Source organism: Staurois parvus, unplaced genomic scaffold (assembly GCF_062004578.1).
Source record: "Staurois parvus isolate SC_StPar_1 unplaced genomic scaffold, SC_StPar_1.0 ptg000342l, whole genome shotgun sequence".
NCBI classification, from domain to species: Eukaryota; Metazoa; Chordata; class Amphibia; order Anura; family Ranidae; genus Staurois; species Staurois parvus.
In genome coordinates this window covers 981,861-995,187 of record NW_028318138.1, presented here as the reverse complement: position 1 = coordinate 995,187, position 13,327 = coordinate 981,861, and the positions used below count along the sequence as shown (strand labels likewise).

General features: G+C 44.0%; 1 long non-coding RNA gene across 1 annotated transcript in view; it reads left to right on the top strand.

The window, feature by feature from the left end:
• Positions 1-13,327, top strand: part of LOC149456916 (uncharacterized) — a 160,626-nt gene that overhangs the window by 42,381 nt on the left and 104,918 nt on the right. Inside the window, exon 5 of the long non-coding RNA XR_016313783.1 lies at positions 3,296-3,584. This is a non-coding gene — a long non-coding RNA (uncharacterized LOC149456916). The remainder of the gene's footprint in view (positions 1-3,295; positions 3,585-13,327) is intronic.

Genomic DNA, 13,327 nt, shown 5'->3' with positions numbered 1-13,327 from the left:
GAGCTGGTCAAAACTAGTTCTATTCCACATTTTCACAGCTCTTACTGTGAAGAAACCTTTCCATATGTGAAGATTAAATCCCTTTTCCTCCAGATAAAAAGAGCGTTCCCTTGTCCTATGTGACAGATATTAAAGACATATGATAAATAGATAGATAGATAGATAGATAGATAGATAGATAGATAGGCAACATGACATCTAATTATTCTACAGTTTTTCTTGTTTCAGTGAAATGTACTTCTGAAGCAGATTAAATTTGTGCAAATCCAAATGAAGTGCAGAAGCCCGCTGCAACCAATCAGATGTCAGCTTTCCTTAATCAGAGCAATGGAATTCTGATTGGGTGTCATGGATTACTGCACTTTTCACATTAGCCTCTGCTTTATTAAAGACAACCTGCCTTTGCTGACCTACTTCTGAACATGCTTGTTGCCTGGTTGCCTGTGACCTTAAAGTGTTACTAAAGCCCGGTCCCTGCATTCACTATATCAGGTCTCCCCGAACCCCGCATTCACTATATCTGGTCTCCCCGGACCCTGCATTCACTATATCTGGTCTCCCTGGACCCTGCACACACTATATCTGGTCTCCCTGGACCCTGCATTCACTATATCTGGTCTCCATAGACCCTGCATTCACTATATTTGGTCTCCCCAGACCCTGCATTCACTATTTCCACTCTCCCCAGACCCTGCATTCTCTATATCTGATCTCCCCAGACCCTGCATTCACAATATCTGATCTCCCCGGACCCTGCATTCACTATAACTGGTCTCCCTGGGTCCTGCATTCACTATATCAGGTCTTCCCGGACCCTGCATTCACTATATTTGGTCTCCCCAGACCCTGCATTCACTATATTTGGTCTCCTCAGACCCTGCATTCTCTATATCTGATCTCCCCAGACCCTGCATTCACAATATCTGATCTCCCCGGACCCTGCAGTCACTATAACTGGTCTCCCTGGGTCCTGCATTCACTATATCTGGCCTCCCAGGACCCTGCAGTCAGTATATCTGGTCTCCCTGGGCCGTGCATTCACTATATCTGGTCTCCCCAGACCCTGCATTCACTATATCTGGTCTCCCCAGACCCTGCATTCACTATATCTGGTCTCCCCGGACCCTGCATTCACTATATCCGATCTCCCTGGACCCTGCATTCACTATATCTGGTCTCCCACAGTACATACAACATGGAAACGCAATTATTATAGTAACTATAAACTGCTAAATACCTTTTCTCATCAGCAGTTAGAGCAGTCTTGTGACTTCAGCTGTGCACTGGTTAAAGCTTGTAGGAGGAGTTTTCTTTCTTCTCTAGGAGGATGCAGAACCCCTGACCTCTGTCTGGACAGTGCTGATCACATGCACTCTCCCAAGAAAACAAAAAAACCTCTCGAGCAATACACACGAAACTGAACATGTGCATGTGGCTACAGGTTCAGCGTGGTAATTTGAACAAGAGGAGGGGCAGAGAAGACAGGATCAAAAGGCCATTTTACACAGTGCAGAGGATTAACCCTTTAAGTTCCACAGTGAGTATAACAAGCATGCTTTACTGCATCTACAGACTTATTGTACTGTTGTGGCTTTAGTAACACTTTAAAGTAGAATTTTGGACAAATCCTAATTATTTCTAAAATTTCTCCCTCCCCCATACTGACACCTATTCTGATTAACCTGTGCAAGAAGAAGCTCTGCATACTTACTTATATTCAGTCTGTTCCGGTGCGGTTAAGTGATCGGTGTCCCTGCAGCCATTGGGAGGGGGAGGGGGGAATCATGTGACCAGACAGGAGAGGCCTGAAAATAGGTAAGTATACAGATCTGGTCTTCCGGGGGTTAGCCAGAATAGGTATTAGAAGGGAGGGGGGGTTTAAGAGTAGTTAGGGTTTGACCAGAATTCTACTTTAAGCCCCGGTTCACATATATGCGGCCGTGCAGGACGCATTTTGCATGGGCACGAGAGCCCATTCATTTGAATGGACTCCCGTGCCCCGTGACACGCAGAGAAGTCCCTGCACTTCTTCCGAAAACGCAGTCCGCACGGGAACCTCGGTTCCCAGTACGGTTGCATTTTCCAGTGTGGGCGGCGTGCCATTAGAACTAATGGCACCTGCCCGCGGGTCCGCATTTCCCTGTGTGGCTCGTGCGGATCCGCAGCGGCACCACCCGCACAGATGTGAACCTAGCCTAATACTCCCTGTGCCACTAACCTGAAACAAGCGTGTAACAAGCAGGGGCGGACTGACAACTCATGGGGCCCCCGGGCAATAGGGGATCTGCTCTGGTCACGTGATCCTGCAGCTCCGACTCTCCTGTGTTAGTGAGTGGCTGCTGCAGGGGAAAGCAGTGAGCACCAGCAATGGTTGGCCCCAGGGGCGGACTGACAACTCATGGGGCCCCCGGGCAATAGGGGATCATGGGGCCCCTGTGTCCTTGCCCAAACTCAGAAAAGCCTATGAAAAAGGTACCAGGGGCATCTCATGGGGCACCCTACTGACCCCAGGCCCTCGGGAAGTGCTCGAGTTTCCAAATGGTCAGCCCGCCTCTGTTAGCAAGTGAGGATTGAACGCCTGATCGGGAACAGTGGCGGAGAACACATTAAAGCCTCTACATGTAGCCAATACAGCCAGGCAACAAGCGTTTTCAGCAGGAGAGTTCAGCAGTGGCATCCAATGGAGGAAATTTGCTAAAATTGGTGCGCTCAGAATCTGGTGCAGCCATTATTATTATTATTATTATACAGGATTTATATAGCGCCAACAGTTTGCTCAGCACTTTACAATATAACGGGAGACAATACAGCAACAATACAGTTCAATACAAGAGGGTTAGGAGGGCCCTGATCCTTGGAGCTTACAATCTAAGAGCCATGCATGGTAGCCAATCAGCTTCTAACTTCAGCTTATACAATGAGGTTTTGGCAATAAAACCTGGAAGCTGATTGGTTTCTATGCAGAACTGCACCAGATTTTGCACACTTTACTTTTAGTAAATAAGCCCCAATGTATTTTCTCAACAGAAGACGCGTTTCTCCTATTAATCAGTATGTGGAACATTACACCAAGATATGATGGTACATAATTAAAGAACACAATTGAAATGTTTGCATTCTAGTGTAATACTTCTAGTACCTGGCTCTGCTTCTTTTTTAGATGTCCAACGTCATTTTCTGATTAAATATATCTCTCGCTGTTTAGCTCTTTACTTCTAAGGAGGAAATAATGTCATTGATGGGCGACATAATACATTTCAACAGACAAAGTGTAACATTCCCTTTTTGTCTCCAGCAGAGGCACGGAAAATGCCAGAGACTACAGCCCTGCGCGGAGTACGCTGCATCGCAAACACCAGCCAATCAAATTAGGCGTTTTCCAAGCATTGTTTCAATATGTGTGAGCATCTCTCTACCAACATGAAGTGCCAGCGCTGATAAAAGAAAAGGAGACAAGCAAATGCAAGCCTTTTGCCTTTGGATGACATCTTATTTCTAATTCATCAAACCCAGGACTGTTTTTGTGGATGGAGGCCATTTTGATGTTACCGAGGAATACTTTAAGATGGCCGCTTTGGCACAAGGTAGGTCGAATTTGCTGCCTAGCCGCGCCGCACTCTTCCTCTCCTCTGCCGTTGATCAATTTCTTAACGCGTTAATTAGCAAGAAAAGCGGGACAATAAATGAATCTGGCATGACCCACTTTCATCCGCCACCACCCCTCTCATGTGCAAAATCTATCCTTCATATTAATTGAATTAACATTCTTTCTAATTTCCCGTTCCTCATATGTGCGAATACTGATGTTCTCTTTATTGTAAAGAAGGATGGCTTGGATCCTACTCTAAACAAATATGCATTTTAATGATATGTATCACTTATATATGGCAAACATTATCTGAACGTGCATGCATAGAGAAATCCCATTTTCTATACGTATGAATTCAATACACAGGCCACATTGAAACCATCTGGAATTAAAACTGTCTTTGTTTCTGTACTATGTAAATTTTGTGTTTTTACTTAGATTTGTGCTGGTGATTTAAATGAAAGCAGCTTTTCTCGATGTTACTAATGCGTTTTCTCAAAATATATTCTTTGTTAAAAATGAATAACATGACTTCCTATGTTGAGGTACATTATAGGATGAAAGATTAAAAAAAGAGTCCTTGGAATGTTACAGATTACAATGAAGTACAATATTCAATGAACTGAGCATTGACTGCCACAGGAGAGAGAGCACTATATTAATTTAGGCAACATAAAAATGTATTGGAATAAAATATACTATATATATATATATATATATACACAGAAATGTATATATGTATATTTTAAATAAATATATATAATATATATATATATATATATATATGTGTGTGCATATATATTAAATAAAAAAATAAGTAAATAAATAAATAAATATACATATATATATATATATATATATATATATATATATATGTACACTTGTACCATTCTTATTTTCATTGATTCAATTATGATTGAATATTTTAAAGTGGAACTATACTTTATCTGAACACCACAAACTCAAATTTTAATGCTATTTAAGTCATTGAAAAAAATATTTTTACTGAATTATCATAATAAAATATAGAAATACCAAACTTTGCACCAATAGGGTGCCAAAAAAAGCAGTTATGTACATCCATCCAAGGTTGGCTATGCAGGGCCTCAACACAGAGCACAGTAATACCCACAGAGGTGTGCCGCCCAAATTCAAAATATACAAAAGTGAATAAAAAAAATAGAAATTAAAATAAAAACAGCAAAATCTCTTTGCTTCCTCTTCCCATCCTTCCGGCAACTGCTCCCCATTACAGTGGTATCATACTGTAAGTTAAAGGCCAGAGGTGGACTTTTAAATCTGGTGTTAACAAAGGATATTGATGGTATCAGTCCTCAGACAAGGAGATACCCAGTAAGCATCATCCATACCAGTTAATTGAGTAATAGCAGGATTATAAAATAAAAAAAAACAGAACTTCAGAGGTTATACATACTTTAAACCATTTAACTGGGCTGACCAGCTCAAGCTAATAGAAACAGCTGGATCAGTACATCATCATATGAGGTTGACTAAAGTAAAGGTGCCCTTAGGCTAGGCATTGGTGAAAGGTGTGGCGAGTCAACTCTGCGATATTTTATCAAATGTTTTTGGACATCCCCTATTTAGATATGTGGCCTAATAGAATGGAATCATGGTATTAACCAAAGCCTTCCAAGAGAATAGTGAGTAGGGTTCTGAGTCCGCTGGTTGGGGCCACTCCCTCCACCAATCCCAACAAACATACAGAAATTGCAAACTGTATAGGCAGAATAAGACCTCATTTATGCATTTAGTTACCTCTGACCAAAACACCTGAATTGTAGGGCAATGCCAAAACACATGGATACAGGTGTGTTAGTGCTTCTACCTTCCCAGACCATGACTAGAGCCTGATGGCCGAAACACATTGGCTGCTTTACAGTGGTTAAACATGTTTTTGCAATAAAGGATAACCCTTGTTGGATGCCATTCCAAGTGTCGACTTCTCATTGTGATCAATGCCAAAACACATGACTAAAATCAGCAGGGGAAAATAAGAATCCTCAGCATTTGGCAGAGAGATTGTGGTAGATACTAGCTAACTTAGTGGAAGTTAAGTATAGTCAATGTAAAAATTTAAATTGTATAAGATGATCTCTAGCGGAGACTAGGTGTTGGAAGGGATAGTCCCATATGTCCTCCCAATCCTTTCCCTGTAGGTCAGGAAAGTGTCCTGTTTATTTTGCCCTACAGCGGCCCACCAAGGATGGTGTCTCAGTAAAACGCTCTCTATATACCCAGACAGGGCTTTTTTAAGAAATCCTCCAGCAACAGTGTTTCAATCTTGAAGGGCCAAAGTTCTACCCTAGATGAACCGAACTGAGCCATGAAGGCGTGGCGTACTTGGAGATAAGGAAATAAATTTTGATTAGGAAGGGTAACCTGGACCTTCAACTCATCAAATATTAACAGTCTACCTCCCTGAATGATGTCTCTCAGGAGTTTAACCCCTTTAGTAGCCCATAAGGCTGGATCAAATATGGTCGCAAAGTGGGGTGGAGGGGGATTTAGCCATAGAGGAGAAGCAGGTGATACACAGGCCCTTTGTGCATCAAGGAGTTTTTGAACGTGTTCCCAGGCCTTAATGGTAGTGGGGGATGACATCCCCACCCAGGGACTGCTCACGTTCTGGAACACTGGGCAGAAGATGAGAACACTTACCACCATGGGATTAAGGAATCATTTAAGTATATCTCCTTATTCATCATCCTCTTGGCAAAATAATCAGATATCCTTTGCAGTGGGATGCCTGTCAAGTATAAAAATTTTTTATCCTTGCTGTTCAGCTCAAAAAAAGATCTCTTTGAGGAACTGCTCCCATTGGGTTTATGTACGACATTAGGCTAATATGGGGCAATGTGTGTTTATATTTCAATATTTTTATTGAGAAACAGGAATACAATAGCATAAAATGAGATGGCAAAAAAGTCCACCTACATGGTGGAACGATATATAGAATCACAATCATAGCACTGATAGGCACGCAAAAAGAATTGACTAACAATGGCAATAGGAATACACACAGAGAGTGCCATTACCATCAAGACGTACAGGTTTCATCAATCAATAGGCAGAGACTGAACCGTAGAAATAAACCAAATGTGGCAATGTGTGTTTAAACAGCAATGTAGACTGCCGATCATGGATCATGGACTTTACATTGCATGGGTTTCAGTGATATGAACGCGTGTATATCAGGGGAGGACTGACCATTCGGGCATTGCCCGAGGGCCCGAGGTCAGTAGGGGGCCCGTGAGAGGATCACTGTCTAGTGACAGTGTGGGGAGCGGAGGGGAAGGCAGTCTCAGATCCCGACCCAGAAGTAGCTCACCTGTCACTTCGCGTGGTGGCAGAGTGAGTCGGGTGACGGGTCCGGACACTGTGTTGGTGATGGAGCCGGTGGGAAGGTGAGAGGCATGGGTGCAGGATGTTCACCACACACCCCCTGCACACCCCCCCCCATGGATTATCTGTATCAGGAACAAAGTCGGAGGTGATCAGTGCCGTGGGAGGGGAGGCTTCCAGCTGCCTCGTTGAAATCCATGCAGGGAGATCGGTGCTGTCACTGTCCCTCCCCTGCACCGATCATCTCTGACTGTGCATTGGATTTCCCTCGTGGGCCCCCCCTCTGTGCTCCTCAGACCCCCCCCCCCTTTCACAGGTCTCTGTTGCCTTGTCTTCTCTGACAGTGTCCAGTCCCTCCCCCCATCCTCCATGGCAGAGCAGAGGAGAGAGGATCTGCTCTGCCTCCCCTGTCCAGATCAGCTGGCAGCTCTGTGATGCTTCTGAATGTACCAGGTCCGTCTCTCTCTCTCCCCCCCCTCTCCCTCTCTCTCCCCCCTCTTCCTCTCTCTCCTTCTCCCTCTCTCTCTCCCTCCCTCTCCCTCTCTCTCTCTCCCTCCCCCTCTCTCTCCACCCCCCCTCTCTCTCCCCCCCTCTCTCTCCCTCCCCCCTCTCTCTCCCTCCTTCTCTCTCTCCCTCCCTCTCTCCCCCCCTCTCTCTCTCCCTCCCCTCTCTCTCCCTCTCTCCACTTCCCTCTCTCCCCTCTCCCCCTCTCTCTCTCTCTCTCCCCCTCTCCTTTCTCCATCCATTTCCTTCCTTCCTCCATCCATCCCCTCCATTTCCTTCCTTCCTCCATCCATTCCCTCCCTTCCTTTTCTTCCTTCCTCCATCCCCTCCCTTCATTCTTTCTTTCCTTCCTTCCCTCCCTCTCTCCCTTTCTTCCTTTCGCTCTCCTTCCCTCCCCTTATTTCCTTCCTTCCTTCCTTCCTTCCTTTCTTCCTTCCTTCCTTCTTTCCTTCCTTCCCCTTCTTTCCTTCCTTCCCCTTCTTTCCTTCCTTCTTTCCTTCCTTCCCCTTCTTTCCTTCCTTCCCCTTCTTTCCTTCATCCATTTCCTCCCTCCTTTTTCTTCCTTCCTTCTTCCCTCCCCTCCTTCCTTCCCTCCCGTTCCTTCCTTCCTTCCTTGCTTGCTCCATTCCCTCCCTCCCTTTTCTTCCTTACCTTCATTCCTTCCTGCATCCCCTCCCTTAATTCTTTCATTCCCTCCCTCCCCTTCCTTCAATCCTTCCTTTCTCCCTCCCTCCCTTAATTCATTCCTTCCTTCCTTCCTTCCTTCCTCCCCTTTTTCCTTCCCTCCCTTTTCTTCTTTCCCTTTCTTCCTTCCTTCCTCCATCCCCTCCCTTCATTCTTTTCCTCCCACCCCTCTTTCCTTCCCTCCTCTTTCTTCATCCATTCCCTCTCTCCCTTTTTATTCCTTCCTCCCTCCCTCCCTCCCCTTCCTTCCTTTTCCTTCATTCCTTCCTCCATCCATTTTCTTTCTTTCCTTCATTCCTTCCTTACGCCATCCATTCCCTCCCTCCCTCCCTTTTCTTCCGTCCCTTCCTTCCTCCATCCCCTCCCTTCATTCATAATGACAGCCCACCATATACTAGTGCTCCCTGTTCACTCCCTACTGACACTGTCTACTGCCCCCACAAAAACATTGTGAAAAAAATAATACATAAATTGTAAAAAATTATTTAGAAATTCGAAAATAAAAATTAAAAAATTCTGACACCCTCACCATTGCTCTACTGACACCATCCACTAGCCACCCAAAAGCATTTTGAAAAAAAATTATAAAAATAATAAAACATTAATTTGTAAATAAAATCATAAAATTGCAAAAAAAAAAAATAATACTAAAAAAAATGAAGAACTACTGACACCACCTACTGACACCATCTTACACATAGTACCCACAGCCATACACTCTGCACTCCTCTCCCTGTACATACTACCCATAGCCATACACTCCGCACTCCCGTCCCTGTACATACTACCCACTGTCATACACTCCACACTCCCATCCCTGTACATACTACCCACTGTCATACACTCCGCACTCCTCTCCCTGTACATACTACCCACTGTCATACACTCCGCACTCCCGTCCCTGTACATACTACCCACTGTCATACACTTCGCACTCCTGTCCCTGTACATACTACCCACTGTCATTCACTCCGCACTCCCATCCCTGAACATACTACCCACTGTCATACACTCCGCACTCCTGTCCCTGTACATACTACCCACTGTCATACACTCCGCACTCCTGTCCCTGTACATACTACCCACTGTCATACACTCCGCACTCCCATCCCTGTACATACTACCCACTGTCATACACTCCGCACTCCTGTCCCTGTACATACTACCCACTGTCATACACTCCGCACTCCCGTCCCTGTACATACTACCCACGGTCATACACTCCGCACTCCTCTCCCTGTACATACTACCCACTGTCATACACTCCGCACTCCTGTCCCTGTACATACTACCCACTGTGTTACACTCCGCACTCCTGTCCCTGTACATACTACCCACTGTCATACACTCCACGCTCCTGTCCCTGTACATACTACCCACTGTCATACACTCCGCACTCCTGTCCCTGTACATACTACCCACTGTCATACACTCCGCACTCCCGTCCCTGTACATACTACCCACTGTCATACACTCCGCACTCCTGTCCCTGTACATACTTCATGGCTTCATGGCTTCACCAGATTTTCCCTTTTAGAAATATTGTAAGAAAAGCGGCAAAATAAATACCACAAAAAAAATTAAAACAAGCTGTAAACCTAACCCAAAAAATTGTGCATAGTACAAATAAACGCTTAAATAATATCAAATATGTCAAAATATGCAAGTGACGAAACGCGTAGGACTCTGGTGAGTTTATTCAATTCATTTGGTGGTGGATTCAATCATGGTGTAATTGTTTGGACTTATTATTTACACATTATATTTGGACACTATGCTTTTTGATGTGACTTTATAATTTTTTATTGTTTGCATATTTTGACATATTTGATATTATTTAAGTGCATTCCTAGATTTTCCCTTTTAGAGTTTTAATAAATCAACCCCATAGTATATAACCTAGAAATCTCAGAAGGAACCCAATCAAATACAGGGAGAAAATAACTCCAGACAAATAGTAGGACAAACCTTGAACACCAGCAATTTAAAGGTCTCCATAGATGAATCGAAATTCGGCCAGTTCAGCAGAGAAAAACTGAATTTCGATGCATGGGTCACTGCTCCCGCTAACAGTTGAATTCTGTCGACTGGACTTCGACTGGAAATTTTTTCTTGATCAGTGGCTGAAGCTGCTGATCAGTGTATCCTGACAGTGGAGAGTCTTGCTGTCAAGATATAATGTCTCAGTAGGGAGGTTTCCTCTGTCCACCTTGAATATGTGGATGGAGGAATCCATTGGTATTTTTTTGATCAGCTCACTGGCTGAATGAAAGAAAATGTGTAATCTGTGGCCAGCTTAAGACAACGTAAAGCTATTGGCTGGCACTGCGCTTTCTACGACCACATGTGAGCCGGCTAATTATGGTTGCACAATAAACTGATTGTTTACTAATGGAGTACTTTAGCAAAATACATTCGCCTTTTCTTTTAAAACCCAATCATGTGAAGGGGAATTTAAAGTGTATGTAAACTTCAGCATTGCATTTTTCTTATTTGCTTCCTATTGGTGTGCTAACTATACCTCTGAGAGCGCTTTGTCATATCTGTTTGATAAGTGCATAAAATAGCTGTTACTTTTCCAGAAAAGTTGTGAGCTGACAACTTCCTGCGCTCTCTGCCTGTGCAAAAGGAGGGGTTGTAAAGATGAGGAGGGGGAGGAGATGAGGAGAGGTCTATATCAGAATTGAAGTGGGTAGCGCTGAATTCAGAGCCAAAAATAGTGTTGTCATGACAATATTTCTGGTACATCAACAGCCATTTTTTTGCACTTGCAGTGTGTTTTAGGAGATAAAACATGAGAAAATGTGCATATAATGCAGTTTAATAAATACAAAATATGTTTTATTTTGATCTGATATATGCTTTAAAAATGGAATTAAAAAAATGGAAAAAATTTAACCCTGCTTTGCTTTATTCACTTTGCTAAGTGAATGTTCTCTACTCCTTTAGTATATCAACCATTATTGTGTCTGACTGTAGGACTTATCTAAACAGTCCATTCAAGCTCAACTATAGAAAAAAAATGATTAGGGTCTAACATCTGATCTGTATTTAGTGTAATGGTGTAATGTCAATGAATACGCACCTTATTCTTTGGTCCTGTGGCAGCCAGCAATCTTTCTCACTCCTGATACAGACATGAATTGTCATCACATATAGTGCAGAACCAGTGGTGGCTACAGCTCCTGCAATGTACATGATGACGTCAACAAGAGGGTGGCCAACCAATGGAGAGCAGAGCAGTGGCTCCAAGGGACCAGCTGTCCATCCTGGAAATGGTGGAGAGTTGGCCTTCAGGAGACAGGAATAGTGTACATTTTCTCCATTGCATGCTCTCTAGACTAGATGAGCATTAGATCCTTAATATACTGGGAAGGTGATAGTATAAGGGCTCATTTACACGTGCTTTAACTTACAAGTGCATTAAAGTGCTTACTGCTTCAACATGGTTTTTTTAATGCTTCTGTGATACTTTGGTGATGCTATTTTGAAGCTTTAATGGAGATTTGAAAATGCCCTGTGTGAGAGCTGATGTTTGATTTGTTTTAAAGGGGCCTAGTAGAATCCCAGCTCAGTAGTATCCCCACTCAGCAGATCCCCAGCTCATTGGTATCCTTGTTCAGCAGATCCCCAGGTTATTAGTACCATCACTCAGCAGATCCCCTGCTCAGTAGTTCCCCCACCTCTGCTGATGCCCCACTCAGTAGCACCCCCAGCTTTTCTGATCCCCTGCTCAGTAGTACCCCCACCTCTGCTGATGCCCCACTCAGTAGCACCCCCCGCTTTTCTGATCCCCTGCTCAGTAGTACCCCCACCTCTGCTGATGCCCCACTCAGTAGCACTCTCAGCTTTTCTGATCCCCCACTCAGTAGTAACCCCCAGCTCTGCTGATCCCCCACTCAGTAGTAACCCCCAGCTCTGCTGATCCCCCACTCAGTAGTAACCCACAGCTCTGCTCATCCTCTGGTTTGCTGGTCCCCCTCTTTCTCTGGTCCCTGCTCGCCTCCCACTATATTGTTCCCATGCTGTGCACCACTTCTGACATGGCTAGTTTCTCCTGCTGTGGTCCGCTTGCTCTACTGATCTTATGCAGCTCAGTTCTTTCTCTCACCTATAGCATGTTGCACACCATATGTGCCATTTGCTAGTTCCTCTTGTCCAGACCCACCTGCTGCTGCTCCTCACTACACACCACATGTGATGTCTGCACCAGACACTCCCAGAATATATACACATGAACCAGTGGTGACTGCTGATGACATCTTTTCGGTTCGCTTGTTGGTCTCCCAGTGCATCCTGGGATATCTCATACCTGGAATACCTCCAAAGCAATAAAGGCTGTAGATGCTGTAAGCAAGCTTTGTCATAGACTTCTATGGAGGCTTTGGAGACTCTTTGAAGCACCAAGAAAGTAACATGAGGTATAAATTTTGAAGCGAAGCAAACCAAAGCAAACACAACTTGTGGACAGGACTGTAAGGCAACCATTTTATTTAGTGACAGGGGCTTTGATTGGCATTTAAAGTGCTTTAAAAATGTGTGTCTAATGCCACATTTTGAAGCAAGTGTATATGAACCCTAATAGCATTTTTATAGTCGAATAAAGTTTAGCTTTAATTTATAACCAGATCCTTAAACTATATAGATTTCCACAAACACATAGTGGAGGAGTGGTTAAATCTATTTGTCCTCAAATTCTGTATAGATGAGGCAAGGTAATGGGGTGATATCATAACACCTTTTATTGAAGTAGGCAGTACTTACGTTGGCTTTACCAAGAATGCACAGTATGATTATTATATGTCTCCAGGCTCTCTGACTTTCATCTAAAGGAAATTTCGGTACTGACACCAGTACCATTCTAAAGCTATATCAAAAACAAAAGAAGGGGGAAGAAAAAAGGCTACACACCAAAATGCTAACCTCAATGGAATTTAATTATGCACCATAGACAGGTATAAGCCATCGGAGACATGACAATCTTGCATGACAGAGGACCCTACCCCCCCCCCCCCACCAGAGATTACCCTCAAGAATGGACCGAGAATGGAAAATGGTCCACTGGGACTAACCTAAACCAAACCCTCCAACAGGATTTGGTTTAGGTTCAGGTTAGTCTAAGTGGACCATTTTCCATCCTCGGTCCATTCTTGAGGACCCCTCTTGTAATCTCTGGAAGGGGGG